This window comes from Xiphophorus couchianus, chromosome 5 (assembly GCF_001444195.1).
Source record: "Xiphophorus couchianus chromosome 5, X_couchianus-1.0, whole genome shotgun sequence".
In the NCBI taxonomy this organism is placed as follows: Eukaryota; Metazoa; Chordata; class Actinopteri; order Cyprinodontiformes; family Poeciliidae; genus Xiphophorus; species Xiphophorus couchianus.
In genome coordinates this window covers 32790885-32818446 of record NC_040232.1, presented here as the reverse complement: position 1 = coordinate 32818446, position 27562 = coordinate 32790885, and the positions used below count along the sequence as shown (strand labels likewise).

The 27562-nt window shown below is 38.8% G+C and overlaps 1 protein-coding gene and 1 long non-coding RNA gene across 2 annotated transcripts in view; both read left to right on the top strand.

Moving 5' to 3' along the window:
* Positions 1-27562, top strand: part of LOC114145454 (zeta-sarcoglycan) — a 345347-nt gene that overhangs the window by 60863 nt on the left and 256922 nt on the right. The window lies entirely within an intron of this gene.
* LOC114145455 (uncharacterized) lies at positions 16163-16892 on the top strand. The gene is made up of 2 exons (XR_003595694.1): positions 16163-16308; positions 16642-16892. It is a non-coding gene; the product is annotated as an uncharacterized LOC114145455 (long non-coding RNA).

The window sequence follows — 27562 nt, the reverse complement described above, 5'->3', positions numbered from 1 at the left end:
CAGGAGTGTCTGCTACATTTTATTGTCATGCAATACTCTTCTCTTCTAATTGTTTTGCTTTTCTTTGTTTTAGCTTCTCATTGCTTTGGCATTTAGTATTTTTGTTGGTCCACTTTATTCAAATGCCTGAACAGATCTGCTCTGTTGTACTTTGGCCCTTTTAGGTGAATTTAGAAAACGTGCATTTAAAGAAAACAGAGCAAAAACAATCTCAGGCTCTGCACAGAGAATTGTACTTGAATAAGAGAAACACTGCTTGAAACTAATGCTACTCAGGTAAAGGTAAAAAGTAGCCCTCCAAAAAATTATTTAAGTAAAAAAAAAATATATTTTGTGAAAATACTGAGTAACAGATCATAACATCTGATTTAATATTTCAACATGATGTCATCAACCAGACAAAAATGTGAGATTTTGTGCAAATTCTGGTCTTTTAAGGACTAAAATAATAATAATAAAAATAATAATGAAGAGTTGTCAAACAACTAATTCAGGCAGGAAAGAATAATTTTTTTCTGAAACAAAAAAGCAAACAAAAAACTTCTTAACCTAGTACTTTGACTAGTTAGAGTACATACACTTTATATAATGACAGGATAAAGTACTTCAAGTGATAAAACATGCTGTTCGCTCTGCTAAATCTACAAATAGCACAGCAGGCTGAGCAAATAGAAAATAAAATTAGAACAAAGGTTGTGTACGAACAAGAAGTCTTACTTATACATAAATTGTAGGTCTGTGTCTCATGCATTTTTTGCTAACATGTTTTTTTTTCAGTGAAGTTACAAACGGTGGGCAGAAATTTTATTAAAATAAGAGTAATGATACGCCATTTTAACATTACTCAAATAAAATTAAATGTATGTTGTAGAAAAACTACAAATGGCTGAATCCTTTTTTCCCTACCAAATCAGATTTCACATTCACTTATCGTCTAAGAGATGTCCGTCTTGTCTCCTATCAGAAACAAACTTATTGGTTAAAGGGGGGGAAAAAAATTCTAAATCTACCAGGGGTGTGAATATTTTATTTATTTATTTATTTATTGTAATCAATGGATCCTGAATTAACACATTCATCTTGTCCTGCTATTATTTATGATTTATTTTTGATGAATCCTGCAAGTTCCAGAGAAATAGTCAGTGAACTGGCAGGTTTGAATTTAAGCATCTTGAAATGTGTGCGTCCTGTTACAATCTGGTGTAAAACTAACAGAATTTCAGATCAGCATCATACTGACATGACGGTCTGGAGCTGCTTCAGGACAGACTGCTGCAAGTGAAACCATGTATAGTATTTTGCTCTCTAGCAGAAAATCCCAAAGGAGAAAGTCCAGCCATCAGTTTCTAACCTTGAATTCAAGTTCTGTGTAATTATGCAGCTGGATGATGATGGTGCGACTTTCACCAGGAAATCCAGCTGTTTGTGGTTTAAAAAATAAAAAAAAGGTGGCTTAATCTGGGTGGTGCTGTAAATGGCTTACAAAGTTATTCGATTTTGGTGGAAAGTTGCTTTGTCACAGGGTTAGGTTTGTTTGCAATGTTTGTTGTTGGGGTTTTTTTCTCCCCCAAATCAATCATTTAAAAACTTGGATTATTTTAAACATTCAAATGTGATAAAACAAGCAAGATGTGACGTGAATTTAAGGGCAAATCTGCAGCATAATTTCTGTATGTATTACAAAGGAAAACATTAAATCTTACAGTACAGGAAAACATGTAGAATATGAGTACAGAGTCATGCTATTAGTATGCAGGCACTATGATTAACTTACTAATACTGTTTATACAGTACTTTAAAAAATGTTTATCATGCACATCTCTAATTTGTCGATCAGAGAAATGGTTTTAATTTAGACCATGATTGGCTTTAACTACAGTTTGCAGATTTTGTGTTGCATCATAAAATTAAAGGGGCGTTATTATTTATTTTCCAGGCATGTTGTGACATTTTACAGAATAATCCAGGAACTATATTAGATTGAGTTGTTATAAAAATGCTGTGCTGGGGGAGCAGCGCCGGGGGCAGGTGTGGGCGAGGGTTGCTCTGTGGGGCCCACCCTCAGCGGGAGCCTGCAGCCCTGAGGACGAGCTTTGTGAAAATGGGCGGGGCTTTGTGGGAGCAAGCGTTTAGGCGCCCCCAAGTTTTTGCCATGCGGGATATAAGGCTTCCTCAAACATGAATAAATAATGAAGCCAGAATTCTTGGAGTGTTTTTGATGAGGGAATAACATTATAACATGATACAAACCTACAAAAAATAAATAAATTTTACATTTACACTTAAAAAACCCCCCAAAATTAACAAGCCTACTAGTCTGACACCACCCTCATCTGCTCACATAACATCTGTTTAGAGTGTTTACCCATCCGGAAATAGATACTGTTATTTATTTAAAAAAACAACAACAAACACTTCATCGGTTATTAGTTATTTTTATGGCACTGCTGCTGGATCGGCTTCAAGGATATTTCAACTCTAGTCGCTGAGCATTTCCATTCATTCCTCACTCTCATCTGAAATGTCACATTTGTAAAAGCGCAAATACTCCTGTCTGCAGTTTGTGTTGGATGGGAGCTTACAAGTGTGCGTCTGTTTGCCTACTCCTCCCTCCCTCCCCCACTCTCCCATCTCCCACGCCTCACACCCCACTTTACCCATCGCCCTCCGCCTCGTATCAAATGTCACATCTGCCTGTCTAAATGGCACTGGCTTCACTTAACACAGAGACACTGTTGGGCCCTGCTTCTGCTTTATCACAATTGTCGGCGAGCATTGGGAGAGAAATTACACACACACACACACGCCAAGACTCGCGCAAAAGTGCCGGCATGCACACACACGTGGCAGAAGCCTCCACAGCCTCTCTGCTCTGTGACGCAGAGGAAGCTCTGCTTGTCCGTCTTTGGTAAAGTCCACTTGGTCTAAAGTGAGCGTCTCTCACTAGTTGCTTGCGTGTCCATCAAAATCAATACTGGGAATTCCCTTGTTCCCTTGAATCCGCAGGGCAAGTTACAATATGGAAATGTGTGTGTGTGTGTGTCATGGGACGTGATATTGTGTTCACAAAGTAAGGGTGAGGAGAGAAAGCTTGCTGGCTGCAGTAATGGATTCCAATTCTAGCTTCTCCTCCAGTATCCCATCTCTTAACGACCTCTCCTGTTTTTAGACTCACAAACAGACTAATCTCAATTCCATCCTTTTTTTTCCTTCTTCTTATTCTGGTTCTTTCTTTTCCTCCTCCTCTTTGTTTAACCTGCAGATGTCTGATGAACAGTTACTTGGATGAGAGAGGTCTGTCCTCCTCGGAGGCTCCTTTCACGTCAGGATTAAGAAATTCAAGCACATTACAAGTCTTCGTTTATCAGGACCTACTGTGGATGTCTCAAGGACAAAGAGCAAAGATTTCCATTACGGGACACTTTTAAGAAAGTAACAGCCCTCTAATTCATCACTCGTCATGAGTCCCTTTAGGTTTTTGTACGTAGAGTGGGCCTAATGGATCCTACAGTAATCAAATGGTGCCTAAATGTGTCCGGTGGGGAAAGGTGTGTGTGTGTTTTTAAGGCAAGATATACAGCTGAAGAAGAATGGATCTCCAGCTATTTCCACGTTAACCAAATAGGAAACATGTATGCATGTTTGTTTGCCGTTTTATCGTTTAATTTGTTATAATTGGTATTCTGTATTCATGTTTGGCAATTTCTTTTCCAGAAAAAAGGTAGCTGTCTGCTTTGGGAGTTTATTTTTATTTTTTACTTTTGTTAGAGGGAAAGGGCTATTGCGACCTTGTAGAGGAGATCTCTGAATGGCAGTTTCCAATTTGGTTTCTTCGTTGTATAGAAAATCTGACTGGTTTTGGTTTTTTTGTTTTTTTTAACCTAAGTGACGTTAGTGATATTTATAGAAAACTATACAAAATATTTGTTCACATTTCATGTTCATATGTAAATATATTTATTAGTATTTAAACTTAAATTGCATAATCTTGGATTAACAATGAATCGTCTTCATTTTTTCCTTAAAACAACGCACACTTCTCCGTTTACAAGGACAGCACTATTTATTAAGACTTTTTTTTTTTTTAGTTAACTGATCTGAATCTAATGTAGTTGGCTGTGTAACCTTTGACCAATGGGCGGGACTCAGAACCGTAACGCTATAACAAAAAGCATCTGCCCTCAATGTGAATTGAATGTGGAAATCCAACAGGTAATAAAAACTAATGTGGCTTAATTCAATAAATTCAACTATTGCAGTAAAGCCATGTCATTTAGGGCGGAAATAATAATGGAAAAATGTCCTAGTTTTATTTTTATATGTATGCAGGATTCATTCAACAATGATCGATTTAACCACTATTGTAGCCCCATACCTCCTGCACGTTTTCTGACAGTATAGGGAACCCTGCTGGAGTTTGTCCTCCCAGCAGCTTCATACACCAATTAAGTGCAATGATGACAAGCGTCTGTCAGCCATCAGGAACTTAAGCCTGCCATCATCTGGGTCCGGAGTCGTCGTCTTGTCACTGTGGAATGATCAGAGCGACAGCCTCTAAGGATTTCCTATCGAGCCTTCCCTCATTGGCTCCAGAGGAATGTGAGAGTAATGCTTTGAGTGTGCTCTAGGCCTGCCTCCTCAGAAATGGTACATGTTGCCTTCTTAAGCTGAAAATAAAAATCAATGTGTCAAGACTTACTGGAAGGAGGCTGGAAAAATGGCTTCCCAGAATCTAATTCCCGATGTCCTAATGCGGCGCCTGGAGTAAGTGTGGTTGTAAACGGTGGGTAGGCTCTTTATTTATTTTTTTTTGTGGGCAGTAAATGCAGAGTTCAGGCGTGGAGGTTGCCGTTTATCGCCTCTTTCAGCGCTTCTCTTTCTTTCTGTTTCCTATTTAAATGCAATTTAGCAATAAATCCCACCACTGTACGAAGTCCGAGGCCCATCAGCTACCCAAGGTGTTATCTGGATAAATAGGATTTTTTTTACATTCTGGCCTCCTTCCTCATATTTGGTATCAGTTGGTGAGACGTTTGTGGCAAAAATAGAAGTGCTTGTTTGTGAATGGTCGGTCACGTTTTGCAGGCTCCATGAAAGCACCGTCACAGCGAAGGGCTTCCCTCTGAGCTGTGTGATCAAGGTCACCGCTACAAGCATGTCCTGTACGCCCACATTTCCAGTTTGACCCAGGTCCAGATGTCTCTCTCTGCTGGACGTCTTCGTAACCAGCTATTGTTGTTGGTAATGAACATGGTAAGCACTGGATGACGACGGGACAGACGCTGTGTGGTGGATGGACAGTCAGCAGGATGTCCCAGAAAGTGGAACGCCTGGCAATACTAACCTTACGGTCTTCTATTTAAAAAAAAAAAAAAAAAAGACTGCCTCTTTAAATTCTAGAGATCAACATATTTTGTATTTAAGGTTTTTGGGATGTACTTAATTTTTCACAAGTAATCATGGGATCTATGGTGCGTTTCTGTGTGCTTGTTTTTAAATAATTCTTGAAGTGTGTAACTTTTATGGAAAAAAAAAGTTTTTCACATGTTGGAAATTGTCATTATATATTATATATATTCCTTTATTTAACCAGGTAAACCCCGTTGAGATCTAGATCTCATTTTCAAGAGGGACCTGGGCAAAAAAAATTTGCATATCATTATGATATGACAGAATCTGTGCTCCTCTGTCTTCTCCAAGTGCCCCCATACTAACTATCTCTATCAAAAACAGCCAATCAGAGCCAGGAGGAGGAGTGTCTTAGTGTTGTCAATCACTCTCGTGCTTACCCCTTGTTAAGAAAAAATGATTATTTTTAGTGCTAAATACAGTTAATCTTACAACATGTGTAAAGGTATATTAAGCACTCTTATTTGAAAAACAAGTTTGTGTGAGCAATCGAGATGGGCCCGAAGGAGACAAGCAGGCGCCTTCCACTGTCTGGCAAGATCACACAAAAGCCATAAAATTAGCATTCCAATGGAAACAGCGCTGGAATGTGGGGGGAAGAAACTCCAGGGGAGTCTGCGAGATTTATCTCAGGATTTCGGCGCTGGGGACATTCGTACCCAATACGCCCAGGATTAAGTGTTCCCCCCTTTTACTTAGACAAAAACCAGACACTTTGCCGTGAATGAGGGGAGTTCCAAGTTTCTCTGGAGGCCGAACAGGTCTCTAATTGGTCAGAACAATAGAAGGCCTTCATTGCATAAATTAAATAGGGAAACACCTCTGTGGTATAAAATTTTGAGTAGCGCTAAAAAATAGAGAGAGCGGGGCCACCATTTTTTGCCTTTTTGTCTTTGTTTCGTGTTTTGTCTCTCTTCCCCTTGTCTGTCTTTATTTTTATGAGAAAAATGCATATCTTTGTACCTCTGTAGCTTTGTATGGATTAAACTCTGTGATCTGTGACGTCAACGCGCTTTGTTATGGTTTCACTTTCAAGCTGCTCCGCTGCTCGCCGAGAGGACCCGGGTTTTAAGGAAGAGACGAGCCAGACGTTTTGTTCAAAGTTAATAATAATTATTCTTCCTTAATACCCTACCCCTTGCTCTCTGCTACGCTACAACATCTTTGGGAAACATTAATTGAAGGTTCGGTCTCTATTATGATGTGTTATGAGTTTTTTGGTGAGCGTTTGTGCCAAATGACACATTTAGCTGAGTCAAACATCTAATTACTGTTTTGTACAAAATAGATTTTAAAGAATTAAAAAAACAGAAACATCAAATTATTATGTTTTTAAATGTGTCTAGATAGAAATTTGCATGTTAAAATTAAATTACCTTTTTGAGTTAATGGATTCTAAGTTGCCTTTTGCTTTTGTAATTGATGCAGCGATTCAACTTTTAGTGGCATTTTGTTTCTAAGCTTTCATTTCATCTGCAGCTCTGGTAACTAGCAATTTAGCAACAGGTTGCCTTAAAAGCTGACATTTCATAACAGCTATAACTTTTCAAGTTTTTCCAATGTGGAAGTCTGGATGCTTTTGAAAAACTATGCCAGGTGACTTTCTTGTCAGCTGCATTTATATGGATGCAAATTAAGGAAAGTAACGTGGGATTATTAATTTCCTCTACATGTTTTAAGTAAAACCTTCCAAGTTCGAAGCTGGAAAAATAAAAAAGAAGATGCACTGAAGTAAGAATTCCAAGAGGGAAAGATGGAGGTTATATGTTGGCTATGCATTTAAAAAATAGTAAATGAACAGTGCAAGACATAAACTGCACTTCTGCAAGCGTGTAACACAGTAAATGTGCCTGATATACAACTACATGAAGAAACTTTTAATTGTTACTGTTTGGATTCACAAAATTAACATTAACATTACATTGTGCTTTAAGGTTTGTAACCGCTAGCAGACTTCTTACACATCAAGAGTTGCATGCAAAAGCTGAATGGCCTCTTAAGTGTACGGAGAAACAATCACCTGATGATCCTGGTTTATAAATCTCAACTCGGCTTTGTTCCAGCATACTTGAGCTCTCTCTTGCATAGATCTGTTATCTCCCATTCTTTATGCTCTAATAACATGTTTCTTTTGCATGTTCCATGTGTTCAAACTGAAAAGGGGAAGCAGGCATTCAGTGTTTTGGCTCCTACAGCCTGGAATCAGCTCCAGTCTGAACTCAAGATGTCAGAACTGATTTCATTGGATTTATTTCGAGCGGTTCTTAAAAACAGGCAACGAGATTCTATTAAACAGTGTCACTGATTTTAAATTGTTTTCTATTGTTTTACACTTGTGCATATGTATTAATTAGTTTTATTTTGTAACCGGGTTGCTATTGCAGACTTCTGCCCAGGTCAGACACAAAATAGTAGCTAATATTAATTATCTTTTTTTTCCTTTATTTAACCATATTAGCTACTATTTTGTGTCTGAGGCAAAATTCAACAATTTTGTTATCTCTGTAGTTTACCTACTTTGCTTTTTATTTACTTTTTTTTTTTTAACCATTAATACCAAATCTCCTCAGAGTACCACTAAAGTTAAAAGTTTGTTTCCAAGTATTTGTACCACAGTTTGGGAAACATAGCTCAAAACTATGTGAAGAACGAAGGTTTAAAAATGTTCTGTCTTCAGGCTTAAGACCAAGTAGTGGAATTTCAGTTTTCTTTTAGCATTTTGTTTTTCAAATCCAGTTCCATAAGGCATACACACTGAAAATCAATGTTCCTTTTCACTGTATGACAGCATGAACTGATAAACTCATGCAACACAGAAATAGCCAATTTGCAAGCAAATATTTGCTTTATCTTTGCTTCTAAAACATAAAGCAAAGAAAAAGGGCATCCTGACTTGGGGTGTCTGAAACCCAGTAGCTCAGTTCTGCACATAAAATCTTTCAAATGCTCATTGAAAAATGGGCTGAAAAAAACAACAACCTTGAATATTTGGAAACCATTCATTTCAAGAATCCGAGGTATAATTTTGCTAGTTTCTACTTTTCTGCTCAGATTCTTGAGCTGTGCACATATGCCTTGAAAAGTTATGGAAGGTCATGAAAATACTTGAGACCCACAGAAAAAAAAGTTTTTGAATTTCTTTTTTTTTTTACACTACATGACTCTTTGGAGTGAAAAAACATCACTACAATTGAAAAAATTTCAAAACATGTTTTTATTTTTTAGAGTATGTCCTTTGGAGAGGACATCGGGACTCTCTTGTGGCAAATATGAACACATTTCGAGGCCCAGGATGTCCTCTCTAAGGACCAACAGGATTTAACACAGTGGCATGTATGGTTTCAGAGTTATGAACAAAAAACCTATGTGCTCCACACAGGACGAAAATGTATTGCTGGGTCTCAGGAGGATCTATTCACTATTGACAGCGCTGGGCAACAGCAGAATTTTTACGTTTAAAACATATCAAGTGATGAATGTGTGTGTGTGTTTTTTGTTTTTTTTTCAGAAAGCCCCACAGGCTTTCATTTGTACATCTCGTCAAGAAGGTCAAACATTTAAAACAGCTTAAGGAGCGCGCACACACCAGCTGCAGCTAGCATTGTGCTGTTGTCAAGGACATTTTTTGGGAGCAGATGCTTGCAAAAACATATGGTGCATTCAAGACACGCGCACACACACGCCAACATGAGCTACACAGACGGGAACCATTGTTTTTTTTTTTTTTTTTTTTTCATGATTTAGCAGACATTATATCGAATTACCCTAGTTATAAGCTTATTATAGCTCTGCACTGTGTCTTACCTTAACAAGGCTCAGTCCCTTTTCTGGACTCACTCTCTGCCTCTGCGTTTGCCTGTTCAGGGTCAGTGGGACGAGGGCCCGTCCCAGCTTGCACAACTTCCAGTTTACAATTAATCCAAAATAAATGTCTTTAGCATTTAGCAGTTAACAGATAATTTCTTGAAGTGGCAGTATTGTGTGTTTTCCAGGCACACAGTGCCATTCTATAGCATGATTAAGTAATTATGTTACCTTCAGTTGTTATAAAAATGCTGTATATGTCAAACAGGAGTTAAAAGAAACATTCCTTCCTGATTTAACAGCTTGAAATTGGGCCTTTGTCTCTTTAAGAAACTCCTGCTCGTTCTGAAACGCCGCCTTCAGGAAGTCATCACAACATGGCTCCTCTATTAACCCTTTAACAATGTTTTTAAACGGTGTTTTACTGAGAAGTAGCTCATATGACTAGCTTAGCAGATGTGCCCTTCCACCAGGTGTTAGCTAATTGCTGCTGGCTAGTCTGAAGGAGCTGAGTGCGTAAATTTTGTTCCAATACCAAAAAAATCAAACTCCTCATTTAGATGATGTGGGATAAGACAGAACAAATCTCGCTTTGTGAATCCAAGGAATTTGCATCTTTCTTCTGCACAGCTTTATAAATAGTAAATTTAGACCAAAAAAAAGCTACAAGACAAATTAGGAAACAACTGTTTCTATGTGGATGCATTTCTAATTTTATCTGAACGTTTCTTTTGTCTGGGTCTGGGATTCCCTTCCACGCCTCTGGTTTAAGATCCCGTCTTCCACGCGATAAAGGCACAAGCTGCTTATAGAGATGAGCACCGATAGCCGCTTTCCCTGTTGCGACACAGCAATGACAGCAGCAAGCAAGCAAACACACCCACACACACACACCTACAAGAATTCTCCTACTATTAGGCAGCTCGAGGCCTTGCTGCAGTTTTGACATGGGTTGTTGTGATGTGCAACAGCATGCCAGCTAGCTGGGTGGGAGGATGTAGATGTGTTGCTGTACGCCTCAGTAGGACTGTAATCCATGACTCAGATTGTGTGTGTGTGTGTGTGTGAATTCGTGTCAGGAGAAAAAACCAGAGGCGAGTTGGGTTTTAGGTGAACCTATTTCAAGTCATGCTTTCCGTGTCGTGGGTTTGTGCAAACAGAGTTCAAAGAGTGGAGGTGCATTCCTTGAATGTTTTACTCTCTAATTTCGCCAACGCTTGTTTAAATTTGATTTGCTCTTCAAGTGAATCTCTTCACTTGCATATTTTATACAGGTTCCCCCCGAAGTCAAACTTTTAGAAACTGTTTTTTTTTTTTTCTTTTTTAAGATTGTTCTCAGAAATAGCACAGAGTAAAGATCAAATATTGTTGAAGGTTAAGTAAAACTATGACTTAAGAGAATCAGAAGCAGACAGTAATACATGTAAAGGGGGGAAGGAGGGGAATGAGAAGAAAGGAATTCCTCAAAAAGATCAGAGGCAGGCTGAAGCTGGTGGTTGTGACTTGAATAGTAATAATCCCAAAGACACAAAAACAGAGTCAACGGGTGGGTGGGAGTGTTGGGGGGTTTTGATTCAGTCCCTTAGTAACAACAGATAGAGGCACAGACAGGGAAGGTACAGAAGATGAAATCCATTAATAGAAATATTATCTAATGATTGCAGTCGCTGGATGCGCGAGCTGCGCTGCCTCACGATGAGGCATCGGGATCAGCGGCGCTAAAATATGATCTGGTTAACAGCAGCTCAAAATATTGCAGTGTCACTTCGCTCTGTTTGGTACAATACACTGAAAGCACTGCGAGCACTGCTTACGTTTGAGACCCTGACGACTTGAAATAAGGCGGTGTGTGTTCTGAGAATGGAAACGATTGGCTTAATGTAGCAACAACCGAGGTTGCCGTTTAAGAGGCCTATGGTGAAAGAGAGAGAGATTTTCATTGGGAGGGAAAAAATGGAGCAAGAGAAGCTTGTCTGTTTCCTCTTAGCCAAACGTTTGATTTCATATAAGTTGTGTTCATTGAATTTTTTTAATTTAATGAATTAAAAAATGATCCGTCTAGATGTGTAGCCTTTGAAATGCGTAACCATGGCAATCCTGATCACTAACTGGAAAGAAGATACCAAACCCGCAGATTTGTGCACTGTGAGTTAAAACAAAAAACAAAAAGACATTTCCCCCATGGAAATATCTGAATGTTTTAAGACCAAACTCCTTTTCTCATGTTTTTCATTTTAGCTCAAGACAAAAACAAAAAAGCACAAATGGACTTTATTGCCAATTTACGGCCTAATTTCACTTCCATGTTAAAACACCTTCAAAGTACAAACTCTTGACTGAAAGGAGAAATAAAAAAGGGAAAACAGAAACAAAATAGTCGGGAAAGACATTTATCGCATCGCGTCGTTCATTATTTACTGTGACAAATTTCTTATAAGAATTTCAAGTTATCGTCTTGATAAATTTTATTTAGTGGTGTTGAATAAAAACAAAACTGATAGTTTTATCAGAAATGTTTGTGATTTTAAACGTCAGTAAGTTTGAAAGTATGATTAAATAAAGCTCCTGTTTGCAGCTCAGTGGTATGAAGTCCACTTCTTTAAGAGGCGTCCTCAAGAAGCGCATTTCAAATGTTTCTCAAGTACAATATTTGTGTTTGTGGGGCTACGAATGCTGCGACATGCAGTCACAGCCACACAATGACCCAAGAAGAGGCACTAATAGCTTCTTAATCATTTTTACAGTTATCGCAATAGTACCACAAAATATTGCAATAAAATTCTAACGCTGTACCCCTACGAAAGAATAAAAACTACATGCTATTCATTTCCAAAACCAAGCCAAAATTAATAACGGTAAAAAAAATACAACCAACTTTAAAAATGATACACAAGAGCAACAGAGGTGAATGTTTTGAGGTCAGGTAAGCAGGGCACCATTACTGGAGAGGATGGCTGCAGTTTCTGTCCTTTGGTAGAATAGGTTAAGAAAGCGTGATATTGATTAAACCTTTTCATCTTATCAGTATCTTGTAATATCTTCTCGTGGCTTTTCATTGACACTTGTTATGACTTATTCCTCTTGAAAAGTCCGGTATTTTTGGTGTGTAGAGAAACAGGCATTTTGTTCCTCCTCTTTCTAGGATACTCCAAGCATTTTCCTTTTCCAGGGTACGAACTCTCTAGTTGATTCTAGAAAGTATGCATGCAGAAGACAAAAGTCATCTTTTTATTTTTTATTTTTATCCCTTTCCAGCTGGCCTGTGCAGAACAAAACCGATTTCCGTAGTCAGTCAACAGCTCAGTGGACAATTGGAAAGGTGATTTCTTTACTGAAGCTATTCTTCTCCCCCTTCCTCCCCCATTTTCTCATGCAAATGAGGAATTTGACACACCAAAGGATTCCTGTCGAGTGTTCATATGCATGTGTGTGTTTTGTTGTTGTTGGTTGCTCTGAGAGAAAGCCTCATCTGTGTGAAGACGCACATTATTTAGCATGCTACCAAGTGGAGCAGAACATGGAAGAAATTTTAATCAAGGCTCTTGGTGAGCCTTTTGGTTTTGTTGAGGTGGCTGTGTGTGTGTGCGTGTGCGTGTGTGTGTGTGTGTGCATTTGAGCATAGATTATTGGAAAGGGTGTCTGGGGAATTGCAAAGAGACATCAGTTCTTCTCCCAACACTTATGAAGAAGCAAATAGCCCTGACCCTGACTGCTTAGGAGTAGATTTGTACCACTCATGATTTTATAGTGTGTATTTTAAGCAAATACAGACTTTTTTTTGTTTTTTTATCAGTTCATGTCTTCTTGGAATAGTAACACGGTAATGGTTCATTTCCTCTCTTGTAATAAAGGCAGACCTTTCCAACATGTGCATGGTCAGCAATGAATAAATTTGAGGTTTTTCCTCTTCGATTTGAGAAATCAAAAATGACCTGAGTTTAAACTCAGGTCAACCTTTAATCACGCCACAGCGATTCTGCATTATGTAGTTAACGTTTTTTTAAAAATAATTTTAAAAGTTATTTTATTCTTGCGCGCTTTACTAACTACGCCTAATTACATTTCACCCGTTCTACCAGTTACTGCTTCACCTTGTCAATTAGTGACTTAATTAGTACTTCACTTATTAGTTACTCCTTTGATACACAAAGTATTGTCACCCTGTCAGGTCAACTACTGTACATTCAAAGTTTCACATTTTGGGGAGATGATACACAGCTCTAAATGTGAAAAAGAGCGAAAAGAGCAACCTGTTGCTGATGTGCAGTTTGTTTTTTGTTTTGTCTGGGAAGCGGAGCACATAGACTGAGTTGAGCTTGAGCACTACACAGCATCTTCTTTGGCCTCTGCTCAGGTTGGAGAGTCATTCATCTTACTTGACCCCGTCCCATCACAGTCCGGTGGCCAAACACCACAGCAGAGAACCAATTTGCCGGAGTGAAAATCCACAAAATGTAGGGAAATACAACCCCCTTTGCTACTGTGGTACCAGTAAACCCATTGCAGTTTTGTTGTTTAATCTCTAAAGACAGTTTTCTATCCCCTCTATATATTTTTTTTTAGCCGAGCCTTCCTTCATTTGCTTGGACCTGTCAAAGGCATTTCCTTTTTCCACGCATATTTACACTGCGCCGATTCTTACGCTACTGTTCGTCATTATTCCTGCGTTTTGCATTGGGCTGACTGCAGTGACTTATCTATGGCCGTTTCAAAATGCGCTGTAGGTTTTGTTAAAAATAAAGAAAGCAACGAGAGAATCCACATTCACAGCTAATGTCAGCATTATGTGCAAGGTCATTATATCTATTGATACTCCTGGCAGATGATAAGTGTAATAGTTCAGGTCGGGTGTCATGGGATCTTTGCATTGTTTTCATTTAAATCGCTCAATGTAGAGCAGTGGAATACAATTTATTAGTCATACAAGTGTGACCTCTATTATTTGCTACGGTAACGCAGGCTTTTAACACACTGAACATCCATCTTTTTCAGATAACCGCACTCCTTGTCTCTGGTTTTCAAAAATGATCATTCTCACAACTGACACAGCACATTTTAACAAAGTAGAGACTTCAGCCAAAAAAAAAAAAAAGCATAATTATTACAATCAGAATGTATCAAGCTCTGCAAAGTTAATATTTCCTTTTGACATGGATTTGGCTTCGTCGGTCTACCTTAATCACCCTAATGAGCACATGTGGTTTTTTTTTTTTGCTCTAAATAGTTTTCATCATTTTTGAAACTTTTTTTGGCTCAGAAAAATCTCAGCGCTCATGTTTTTCACCACAGCCTCAATGCGGAGGTTTTCCATCTGTCTATTTGGAAGAGAAGAAGAATAAAGTAGCTGAAAATGAAGAATAATATTGTGATTTGATAGCAGGTTATTAGTGCAGTTTTGGTTGTTCTCTTGGTCTCAGAGTTAAACAGTCCCAACTGTGAATATTCCTACACCGTATTATTCTTTGTCTGCTTTTTGTCTTGACTTGGACTTTTCCTTATCAGCAATATGTTCATAAGCCAACCTTTAAAAGGACTTTTTTTTATGATAACATGGCGGAAAGTTACGATATTCCTAGTGACACGATGTACACAAGAAAGAGAAGTAAATCTCCAGACTTTTAGCTTGTGTGTTGCAGCAGCATAAAAATGCACACTAATCTTCATAAATCCACACAGGTTGAGAGCAAAGAACAAATCTAATGTCAGAAAGAGAACAAACACATTTTATACTTGTTTGTTCCTGGTGTGAAATATCTGGAGATCTTGGTTCCGGCATAAGTGGTTTGACTTTTGAAAAAACAGGAAACAGAGACAGAACACAAACATAGCAAAACACTGCTACTTAGGATTTGTGTTTTTTCCGCAAGCTGTTGTGCAGATTAGAAGATATGAATTAACTTTAGGTGTGTCTTATGTCTTTATACATATTCACGAAACATTTCTATTACTGACCTTTTTATTTAAAGGGGGAAAACAGTGACAGATGATGAGTTAACCAGTGGCTGTTTGAACATTCAAGCAGAAGGAAATCAGATGGCGTAGAACCATGCTAACAATCCACAGTCTAACCCAAGATACAATATTAGTGTTGACCTTTTTCAGTTTGTGTTCACAAGGTAGGATTTTAGCGCTGCCATTGAATATTTATGAATGAGTTGTCTGTAGTAGAAAATGTCATAATCCACCAAACTTTTCTTTTAAATCATCCGATTACAGCTATCATGAGATTGGTCGGCTGCTCTCACGTTGACCTCTACGGTGTCATAAAACAGCAGGGAAGGAGCTCCTTTGTGCTGAAGACTCTCTTTTCGTTGCTTTCCCCGACCCCAAAACTGATCACGATCAAAGCTGTCCTCGTTAACATCAAAGACGACTCTCTTTTCTAAACCAAAGCCAAATGGCAAGGCAATCTGTGCTGAGCGCCACAAAATCCTCGGCGCATTGCAATCTGAAAACTTCACACCTATCGATGGATCAAGTCTCTTTTCTCTTTGCTGGGGGAAAACACCCACAAACGGTGGCAACCTGCTGCCACAAGATATGCTGACCAGAGCCTGTAAAACACAACCAGAATCAATTGTTAGCTCGGGCAGACTTCAGAGACTCCTTTGACTCTGTATTCTTTTTTCTCCCCTCACAAAGTTTTAGAATATTTTTAATCAATTTCTTACTTCTTTCCATCCAGACTCTTGTTAAATTAAGTTAACTGAGGGTAATATGAAAAAGATCACACACTTTTTGAATGCAAGGCCTAGTAGCAGTCGTTCATAATATTCTGGTTAGAAAAGTAATCATTTATGCACCCAGAGTTATGCTTGCTCTGGGTAAGGCCTGTCCAGTTAGTTAAAACACTAAGTCACAAACGCTTCAAATTAGTGATGGTCCATCTGAAGCCAGGCTTCAAGGCGTGTACTGACTAAAAAGGGGGCGTGTCGGATGAAGCCCCGCTTCGACGCTTGCGTCATCTTGCTGAAAACCACGTGACTGGCAACAAACGACGCCTTGCATCACCTGGGACACATGACTGCTTCATTTTGCGTGTCGGTTTTCAAAATAAAAGCATGATAAGCCGTCCTGCTTCATGGGTTGTTGTAGGTGCTGTGGACAAAAAAAAAAAAAAATTATTACCAAGCACCGTTCAGGTAAAAATCCCTCAATCGGGGTTATTTCTGAATTGTGCACAACTCAAAGAGCAGTAATGAAGCAAGTCTTGATGAAAAGAGACAACACATGAGTTTTATACCAAGGATAAAGGCTCCAAAACAAGGGGTGAGACAGTCTGGTTCTGATGCAGCTGTGGAAAACAACTCCCAACCTTCTACATGTAACCCAAATAGTTATATTTTGATGGGACTAATCAGGAACTTAGAATAAACATATAGCAATACAACTAGTGATGTGACCGTATTGTAATCTTCCACTTCATAGGTCATTTGGTTGCGCATCAGAGGAGAATATTTATCTTCAGTGGCCACAATAAAAGGAACATTGACCAACATATTTGATGTGTATTGACGACGGCACTCATCAAAATGTAATGCTTGTTACTGGTTTTCTCAATTGTCGATTATGGTGTTTTTTCATGACTTTATAGTTTTGTGATTTGGTGATGTAAAGCTCTTTGAACTACAGTGTTGCTGAAATCTGCCACACAAATAAACTCGATTGATTGTCTGAAATGGAGCCAGCAAGAGGAAAATCACTGACATCTGGGATGCCTTTGAGATGATCGCTCATAATAAAATTCTTATTCAAGTAAAAATAAGTAACCACTCTGCCTCTCCATTTCTCACCTTCTGGAAATTTCCACTATTATTTGCAGTCTGATCTGCAAAGATGTATCAGTCTTGCACAGCAGAAACAGATTTAATGCTGTTGCAAGACTAAAATTCAGCATGTAGCTAAATATAAGGGATCAGAGCCAATTAGAAATCCAGGAAAAAGCGAATGCCCAACAGGCACTGCACTAAGACTCTAAAACATCAAATGTCTTTATTGTCAAATCAGTCTATGACATTAAAGAAAACCCAACACAACCACTGACGTTCAACATATACCAGGATTAGATTGGCTACAAATCATTTTAATAATTAAAACACATGACAATTAAATATGATTTAATTGATTCTCCTGTTACTAAACATGAGTTTGATGAAAACTTTGTGACAATATTGCATTTACTAATTTTTGGAAGTGTGATCTAACTGAGTGACAAGCCTGTTACAGTTTCACCAGCAGATGTCACTAGTGAATGATGAATAAAGCATTAATTACCCTTTTTGCAAAGCAAAGGCTTGGAAAGCTTCATTGCTTCTTGAGGCCACATTTGCCCATCACTACTTGAAATGATTGGGCTTGTTTTTTTTTATGTGGCAGGTGTGAAACTGAATAAGCAAACACAGCATACATACTTAAATGTATTGCGCATTGATTCCTTCCTGCCACAACGACGTAAAATTAATTTCCATGGCAAAATATTGTAAATAGATCCTTAAATCCAGTTTGTCATTTACCTAATTATGAATTTAGCCGATACTGCAGGGAATGCCTTTTTGAGTTTGAACAACGATACAGAACACCCAGTCTCTTTTAGCATACTGTACTAGCTCTGTAACACATGGCCTGATCAGATACTTCCTGGTTCTCTTAAAGGGCCAGCACACCCACTTCAGCTAATGATAGAGCCAGAACAGCTGAAGATACATATCCTGGCAGATGAATACGATTCAGGAAAACGTTTCAATAACTGTCCAAAGGAGATGCTAACGATACAATTGGTATATTTTAAAATTGGAATTGTAGTTGCCATATCTGATTTGAAAAATCCTGTTAACTTCTTTATATATATATACGTATATATATATATACTGTATATAGACTAACATTGTTTACCCCAATGTTAGTTTTTACATCTTTGAACTTTTGAAAATGTTTGAATGTCTTTTCAACCCCCAAATAAGTGAAGATGTCTTATATCTATAAGCTTTAAAGTGGGAGCAGCTAATAAACACGCTCTTATTTCTGTTGGACCATCAGTACATCGCAATATTCTTTCAATATTGCCAAGACTCACTCTTTAAAAGCTGTGCTTTTTTATCCTTCCCCCCCCCCCCCCCCATCTACTTCCTCAGTTTGCTGGATGCAAACTAAGGTCCTTTTCCATATTCTGGTTCATCCCAGCCAAGTGTGCAGGACAGAACTTGGCTCACATCCACCTACGCCATTTCAGATGAAGCCCTTGTCTGAGGATTATGTTGCAATCTTGGTTTTAAGTCAAAGTATAATTACTTCAGTCCTCGCGTGCCATGATTGGCGGCGCTGTTTACTCACCCTGGCGAGTGTGTCGATGTAAAATTTCAATCTTCCAGGATGAAGGAGCAACAGATTGGAGAAATGGGGTTTTCGCGCCTCCTTCGCTGGCTCCTTGTTAACTCGCGGTCGGTCGACACTAACCTCTAACCCCCCGCCGTCCGTATTAATTATGCTACTGTGTGGATCAGGGAGGATTTATTAGATAGAGGGAGGCTTACAATAGCTGGCATTTTGCTTATTAATGATAATCATGATAATCCCCTTTTCTACTAGGCTGAGATTTATTGTCTAGGGACAGGAGACCCGTGTTTACGTGGCTGATGGTATATCAATGTCAGGCTCGATTTTTTTATTTTTATTTTTCTGTTGTGTTCGGTGCCCTTCTTTATTGTACCTTTTTAATACCAGACATTGTTGACTTCTTATCACTGACATGAGTAGTTACGTCTGTCATTCTTCCTTTCCTGCTGGTAAAATCACCATCTCCCACCTGTAATACCTTCTGTTCCTTTCCCCTTTTTGGTTTTCTTGTGCCAAATGTTTTTTTCTTCTTCTCCTCATTAACTTTGAGAGATGAAGCTTTTTAGCCATCAAACCTTGCAGTGCATTTAAGCTTTTTCCTTCAATTACACACTCCTTTTATGAAACCGTTTTTGTTTAAGATTCTTGTTTCTTTTTCTCTCTGTTGCACTGTTCTGTATTGTCCCCGTGTTGCACTCTTTGCTTTCCATCTAGCAGTTTGCCCCCTACAAATGGGTTTAAATAGTCTTTTTTTTATGTTTCTATTTATAGTTTAGCTTGTGAATATTGCCTGCATTTTACCTACTTCTCTTACTCTAATTATCATATCGTGTTTTGTTTTATAAATGTTCCTTCCCTCCCCCCCACTTTTCTCCAGAAGTCACTGCCTCTGGGCCAAGGCTGCCTATTAGCATTAGAATACATTTACCTCATCCCACAACCACTTATTGTGGCTTTCTTCTTTTTTTTCTTTCCGAGCTCGGCGACGCTTTCTGCCATCAGCCGCTACATTTAATAAAGCCCAGCTATAAACTCAGTGTTTTCATCAACCTCCCCTTCCTCCCTGCAGCATGTTACTGTGTTTACGGAGTACGTGGTAGCAGATGACGCGAGCTTTGATTTAATGATACCGCAGCTCAGTCCGTACTTTAGATCCAGGCATGTCTTTGGAAGGATGCAAAATAATGCAGATCCGGCATGACTGAACAAAAACGGCACCTCTCTGGAAATAACTCTGCGGCCTTCTATGAACAAACGCGCGGCGATAAAACGGTGGCGTTGATGTTACACTCAGCAAATCGGCCAATCGCGTGAGAATAATTCAATTCATTTTACATGGCGACGCAATTATGTTTAACTTAGACAGGGCAGAAAACACTAAAATAAAACATGTGGTCGATGTATTCTGCACATGATGTGGACAATAATTAACTTTAATTAGCTTTCGTTAGTTTTTTGGGGTTTTTTCTCCTTCAAAGTGGGGTTCATTTATTGAGGAGAGCACAGGGAAGTCTGCACTATCTGCTACATAAGTCAGAATAGACAGAGAGCCTTTGGTATGCAAATGATTAGCGATAAAGAAATTCCAACCAAGACGAACAGAACGCCCTTGCACTTCAGTTAGGAGAGATGAGGGAGACCTTTTCAAATCACACTGACTCTATTGCCATTGAATAGTCATTTGAGATAATTTGCCGACTCAGCTTTTATAGGACAAAGATGAGCATCGGCCTGGGAAGGCACTTTTGAGTGTCAGATTTATAACATCTTGCTCTAAATACTCTTCTGTTCAGCTGGCCTCATTGTTTGCTTCATACTGTGAAGCCGCTCAAGGTCCAATGGTGTTTTACTTTTGGTTTCAAGTTGTAGAGATTCTCATAGTCGCCTCTCTTTTCATGTTTTGCAACAACTTTGATACGACGTAAAATATAAAGTTTATAAAGGAAACAAGAGACTCAATGTAACTATATCAGCTTTTAATAAGCAGGATTTGCTTGTAGAGAAAAAACTTCTGACATGGTTTTGAAAGGTTATATCTGGAAATGTCGGTTATCGACCATGAGAACAACATTATCTTATCGACTATCCATGCTAACCAAAATTTTCAGGTCAGATCGGTCATTGGTTTCATTGGTTGTTGACTATTGTTACTACAAATGAATGTGAAAATCTCCAAGATGTGATGACATTAAGCATAATGGGAAAATGCCAATAAAAGAAAAAAACAACCCTTTTGTTGTTTTTTTTTCATCAAAAGTTTTGGCGCTAGGATGAGGTTATTTGGCTGTAAGGAAATATTTGCAATGGAAACACTTTTTTTCGCTTCATACGAGTACCATGATGGACAACTGGATGTTGCTACTGGTGCAAACCACGAAGACGACGGCAACAAGTAGCTAGACGATGATGGCACAGCTTGTTTTTTAATGCCTTATTGCGTTTCTGATTTAGTGGAAACGCCACAGTTGCCAAATTGTGTCTTTTCGACATTAGTAAGATGTTGACAACGTTTTGTGCACATTTGTAATGGCAACACAACTTTAGTTGCCTTGACGCTAGAGTAAAATGAAAATTCCCACTTACTACAGTCAGACAAATTTACAAAGTGTTTTTCATGCTCTACACAATAGTGTGGATCAGACAAAGTACATGGAAAAACTTGTTATTCGGGTTGAGTATACAAGACCCAGGACACGCTGGAGGGACTCGGCTGACCTGGAAACGCCTTGGGATTCCCAAACTGGAACAAGTGGTTGGGGCGAGGGAAGTCTGGGCCTTCCTATGCTGCTACCCCCGCGACCTTTTTTCTTCTAGTCTTTCACACAGCACTAAAAACCACTTGAATACTGAATTGCTCTCCTTGACCCTTGCAATAACGACTTGTCAAGCCAGTCTAATTAGTCAACACACACAAACTCTTATGTACACGTAGAGGGAAGTGCCAGAGCAATGTGTTGATTGCACCAGACTGTAAAGCTCTTTCCTAACCTTCAAAATCTGTAGGACTTTTGTTGACTGAATTTATGCAGTACGGCACATTTGTTTTTATCTCTATGAATTTCTTTATCTGTTCACATTAGGAGTCAGGTTAGTCTGACACCCCACAGTCAAAACTTGTGCACCATCTGGCCTTGCAGAATAAATGCGTGCGTGCAATACGTCTTTGTTGGTCACATTTATATAAAAAAGGAGTCCATTAGGAAACGGCTGAGCTGTTTCGAATAAATCCGAGGGAAGAAGTGTTTTTTACCAACTGCAACACAGACACAAAAGCCAAGTAAGGTAAAGATCAATTGAGCTTCGTTAATTGTATTTCAGGCTTGCCGTGAGACAATTTTTATCTCTTCTTGAAGATGCGGGGGGACAAAAAACAAGTTATCTGTGTAGTGTGGACGGCCTGTTCTCTGATAAAGCTTTCTGTCTAGGAATGCCGCTGGTCTTTTCTTTGGCGATTTTTCATCTTATGTTCTTCTTGTATGTAAATTGTAAGAGAATTCTCAAGGCTGATATTAAAATCATCCTTCAAAAGACAAACAGGAACAAAATGAGAACATCTAGGATTCCATTATTTTTTTTGCCTCTTTTATTTTGAACAATGTTTTGGAAAGCATTGTAATGGGAAAGAGTTCACTTCCCTATTACAATTATTGTCTAAAAAAGGAAGCCCATGGAGCTTTTTTAAAACGATTGTTTGCTTACAATAATTTAGGGCTTTTTTGACTTGTACAGCTGATGATGCTAATGGAAGCTTAGCTGATGGTGATTACCACACATGCAACACGTGTGTGTTACCTGACAATGGTTTACATTTACATGAACTCTGGTGTTCCTTTGCTTGGAAGTTAAAATGTCCTGCTGTGCCTCCATGTGTGTGTGCATGTGTGTGTGTCTTTATATGACTGACATTTTCTGTATCACGTTTTTACCGGTTGTTTGATCTTCCCTCTTTCATCTTCTCTGCAAAGAAATCTGACATTACCCGGTCTCTATATTCACCCTCGCTCCATTGCAAATCCTTACTATGACTACTTGTGTGTGCATGTCTTGGTCTGTATGTGATTGTAAGTAAAAGCTAAATACGTGTTTGTCTTCCTCCTTGAGAAGACAGACACCCATTGTACTATTAAATACGACATTTACCAGGGTGTCATATGGGTTCAGTTTGTGTTTTAACTTTGAAAATGTTCTTGTAGTTTTATTGTCAGTAGGGCTTGTGTAGCTGATTACTCTAGTAATCGATAATATATCAATTATTCTGATGATTGATCAAGTGATTGAGGAAAAAATGTGATAAAATGACATATTGGTAAATAATGCCATAACAGCAGCATGAATATCTGCTACACATATTGGCCCAAATCAGTGCATTCCTAACAATTAGTCTTATGTATCTTAGAGATTTGACCTGTAACAATAATGGCTCTCTTAACTTTTACATTTTAAGTCAAGGTGGAGAGAAATCATAAAAAAAATCTAAAATTATATTCAATGTAATTAGAAAAAAAAAGCAGTAGTCTCGCACAGTCACTCTTTAAAAACAATACTGCAGTCTAGTCTACGTATTCATCTTCAGTCCAAAAGGGGACATGTCCAGGGAAACTAGGATGTTTGGTTACCCCATGTTATGCTAATTGCACTTAGCATTCGTCAACAACTCATTGGTGGAAGTGAGAGTGTTGCGCAACACAAATAATCATCTGGCTGGAACACAGTACAGATAAAGTAGATAAAATCAAGGCTCACGCAGCTTTAAAAGTCAGCGTACTCGAATCATCCGACACAACGTTGCAGCCCTAATTGTCAGTTTCTGGCCAAACAAACCTTTTCTCCATTTAAGAAGATTAAACTAGGTTGTAAATTGATTTATTGTGGGGGTTTTTTGTGTCAATTTTTATAAAACAAGGGCAGTTTTTCAGTTTAGGTAATAATAAAGTATAATATAATAAAGTATAAAGGTAATAATAAACACTCCTTACCTACAGTCCTTCTGATGAGATGGCAGAGAAATTGACCGAGTGACCAAACTTATTTTTTAGATGCATGAATCAGAAATTTGCCTTGCACTGCTGTTCAATTGGCTGAAATGAGGCTAATACACAGTTTCTTTGTTTACAATACAAATTCAGATGTTTGGGGATATTTTGTGCTGCTAAAACACATGAAATCTAAAGCAGAACTACCGTATTTTCCCACTATAAGGCGAACCTAAAAACCTTCAATTTTCTCAAAAGCTGGCGGTGCGCCTTATATATGGACCAATATTGAGCCACAACAGGTCTTGCAACTATGGTAAGCAGCCGCCGACTTCATTTTCCCCCGTAGAAGAAGAAAAATGCGACGCATGCTGGGATTTATGACTGCGCGAAGCTTGCCGTTTCATTTCCATTTGTGTGTTTGTGTAAAGACCCCAAAATGGCTCCTATTAAGAGACACGCTTACGATGCAGAGTTTAAGCTCAAGGCGATCAGTGACGCAGTAAAACACGGGAATAGAGCAGCAGTGAGAGAATTTAACATGAACGAATCAATGGTGCGGAAGTGGAGGAAGCAACAAGATGACCTGCGTTTGACTGACCTATCTGACTATTTTGTTGACATTCCCTTTATCGCAGTTCCATCTAATGGATGCATAACGTAACCCCAGCCTCTACTGTAGCGTCTATTCTATGCGCCTTATAATGCGGTGCACCTTATATATGAAAAATGTTTTTAAAATAGGCCATTCATTGAAGGTGCGCCTTATAGTGCGGAAAATACGGTACATTGAGCTATGAGTGACATTCCTGTTAGGAAACCACCTGCAATCAGTCAGTCAGTCAGCTCATATTACACTTTTTAATCTATAAAATTGATAAAGAGCAAAAAAAGTATCAACAAAGTGTGGCTAAAAATATGAACAATTTAAAAGTTACATTCTGCAGCTTATGCATTTTTTATGTAATCTGGCCTGATTCTTGTTGTTCTGTGATTCTGTACTAATGTTGGCATCGTTATAGATCGTACTCTGCATGCCTCCCTGTCTATTCCACTTTTTTATTTTTATTTTTAAAAAGCAGATTATTTATGTGGGGTTTTTGGCTTCACTTTGAGTCAAAATGATCCATCCTCCAATCCGTCCATCTTATCATCCGTTGTCTAAACCCGCTTGCCGTTTTCCAGCAGCCATTAAACAAGACGGGTCACCAATCCATCACCTGGCAACACAGAGGTCAAGCAAAGGGTAAATTCTAGATACCAGTCAACCCACCAGTCATGTCTTTTGACTGTGGGGTGGGGGAGTTGGTGAACTCAGAGAGAACCCATGCATGTATGGAGAGATCATGCATATTTAACGAACAATAAGTTAAAATAAATATATATTTAAATGGTTACAGTCACTTCTTTCAGTAATATCGAAGGGGAATCGGAATGATTTGGAAGCAGATTGGACTTCAGTGATGAAAGTCATTACCAACGATGGTTGAGAAGAAGCAGACATATCTCATTTTGGGTCTTTAATGCTTGTAAGCAGAAGTTTCCACTCAATTCCAGTTAAGTGGTGATGCTACAGAAACTCCATCTGGCCCTTTGCCACAGTTTTCAGTGGGAATTTTGTCAGGTCATTAAGTTCCCGAGACTTCTGCGTCCCGCTTCTGAAAGTCACGGATTGTGTCGGTTTATGACATGTCGGCCAAAAGGAAATAAATGTGGCACAATGGGAATCGTGCACAAAGCTCGACAATAATTGTTATCGAGAACACACGAATCCATTGAAAAAATGTCATCTTTTACTTGCTCTATTAGCAGTATATCATGCTATTGCTGCTGGCAGGATTCATCAGTCTAATCTCATTAGAAGCGCCACATCCTAAATATAGAAAAGCAATCTATTTTCAGCGCACGGCGTTACATATATAATTCAATTTCAGGAAAAATAAAGAGGAACATGATGACATTTTAAATAATTATGTATGGGAGCTTTTAAAGTAAACAGACCACTGCGATTCCTCTGCACGGATTATTTCAGAAGGCCTTATCTTTCTGGGCAGCATACACTGGTTCAAATGTGCTGTAAAAAATCAACAAGACTCCGTAATTTCTGTAAACAAACGAGGAGAAGACGTGCCCCCTCAAATCTTGTATCTTCTAAGCCACCTTACAATAATAATGCCTAAAGCTTCTGCTCGGTAAAACACCAAGTCACGCCAGGAGGTGGAAATTCCCACACAAGATTTCGCAAAGTTTGACACGGGCACAGTTATTTGCTCATACAAATACCCTGAAATACACACACACACACACGCACCAAGAGGCTCAGAGAAGGAGATGTTCAGCTTTCATGCTGTGAAACTGTGTTGATAGTTTGTTATACTGTGCCTTGATGCTGTTTGCATCTTTTTCACGCAGTAAAATAACAATAAAAAAAAATCGTTTTAAAGGTGGCAAAGTTCTGCTTCAGTTTTTTAATGCTTTCTCCTATCGCGAAAATGTTCCTCGATATTCTTCTCGCGCCCTGTCAGCCTCTTATTACGCCACGCCTGTCGTTCTTTACTTGACAATCTCTTTTTTCCCTTTGTCCCTTGCGAATGCCATTTTGTCAGCCAGTTGTCATTTTGAGTACTGTCTTTCATTTTCTTTTTGTTTTTCTCTCTGTGTCTCAACTTCTCCCTTCTTTTAAACTGCTGAAATACCAGAGTCACCGGACGTGGAGTAATGGATGGATGATACATGCATAACCCACGAGCACAACCAGAGAAGATTACATTTGAAGTGGCTTGTCTTCTTGTCGGACGAAGCCTTGCTTTAAATGCAGATGTGAATTTAAACACCTTTTTGAATTTCAACGGAGCCCAGAACTTCGGACGTGGTCAGTGTAGCTTTCAGGAAGTGGCGTCAAATTGAAGATTCACATTGTCACAGAGAAATTGGCAATTAGTTACTTCAGAGAGTATTTGTCTGAGAGAAAAATTGTGATGCTACCCCGATGCAGGGGAGACTCTCTAAAGTCATGATCATTGAGCTGTGCAATGAGCATGATGAATGATAATTGTTGCCGATTGGAAAGGTTCCCACCAAAAGTTTTCTTTTCCCGCAAAGGTCAGTGGAGCATGTGTGTGCGGGTGCGTGAGTGTGTGTCTGTAATCAGTCTTAACTAACTAAGGTCACACAAGTTGGTTCAGTGTTATTACAATCCAACATTTTTTTTGAGAAAATGTAAACAGATCTCAAGAACATTTCTTGTATCAATTTTAGAACTTTATTGTCATTATGTAATATAAAACAAAGCTCTGTTTGGAGCAATCCAGTTGCGGTTAAAATGTGCCAGAATATTTTATTGCTGTGTGTAGCGTAACCCAAACCTTTCCCCTACTACCAGCCTATCCCTAACAACTAATCAACTTAATTCAGATCAAACCTCTAAAACTAACTAGGAGAGCACAAGGGACCTTCAAAAAAGTGAGGACTTCCCATTGTTGTGGTCCTCGATATTGTATTATAAACAAGTACACACACCCACTCGCTTTCTGCTTTTGATGCTGATATTCTGTTATGTGAGTTGTTACTGCAAAGGATCAGTTATTTCCATATCGATATAAACATTTGCTTTTATTGTTCATTTTATTTCACGCTAGAAGTTTACTGTTCCAACCAGAGTCAGGACTGCTTGTGACAGGCGCCACAGCTGTAAACTTATGCTTTGCTTTGAGGTTTTGTTCCGTTTTATTGTTTATCGACAGCCAAAGATATTGCTCGTCTTGACATCGCAAAAACCATAACAGTGGCATTAAAAACTAATCATAGAACACAACATCGATTGTTGAACACTAAGCTTTTACTTTTATAAGCCCATTGTCTGGTTTGCCTTTTTTGGGGAGGGGGGGAATACACACAGAAACAAAAACACCGGCTTGTGCACACGCACACATCATTCAGACAGACGCACACGACCCACTTCGGGGAGTATGCTGGCATTTCGCTGCAGCTCTTTCTGTTATGATGGTGCTGCACACCCTTTCAGACACCTCTCAGACAGATTG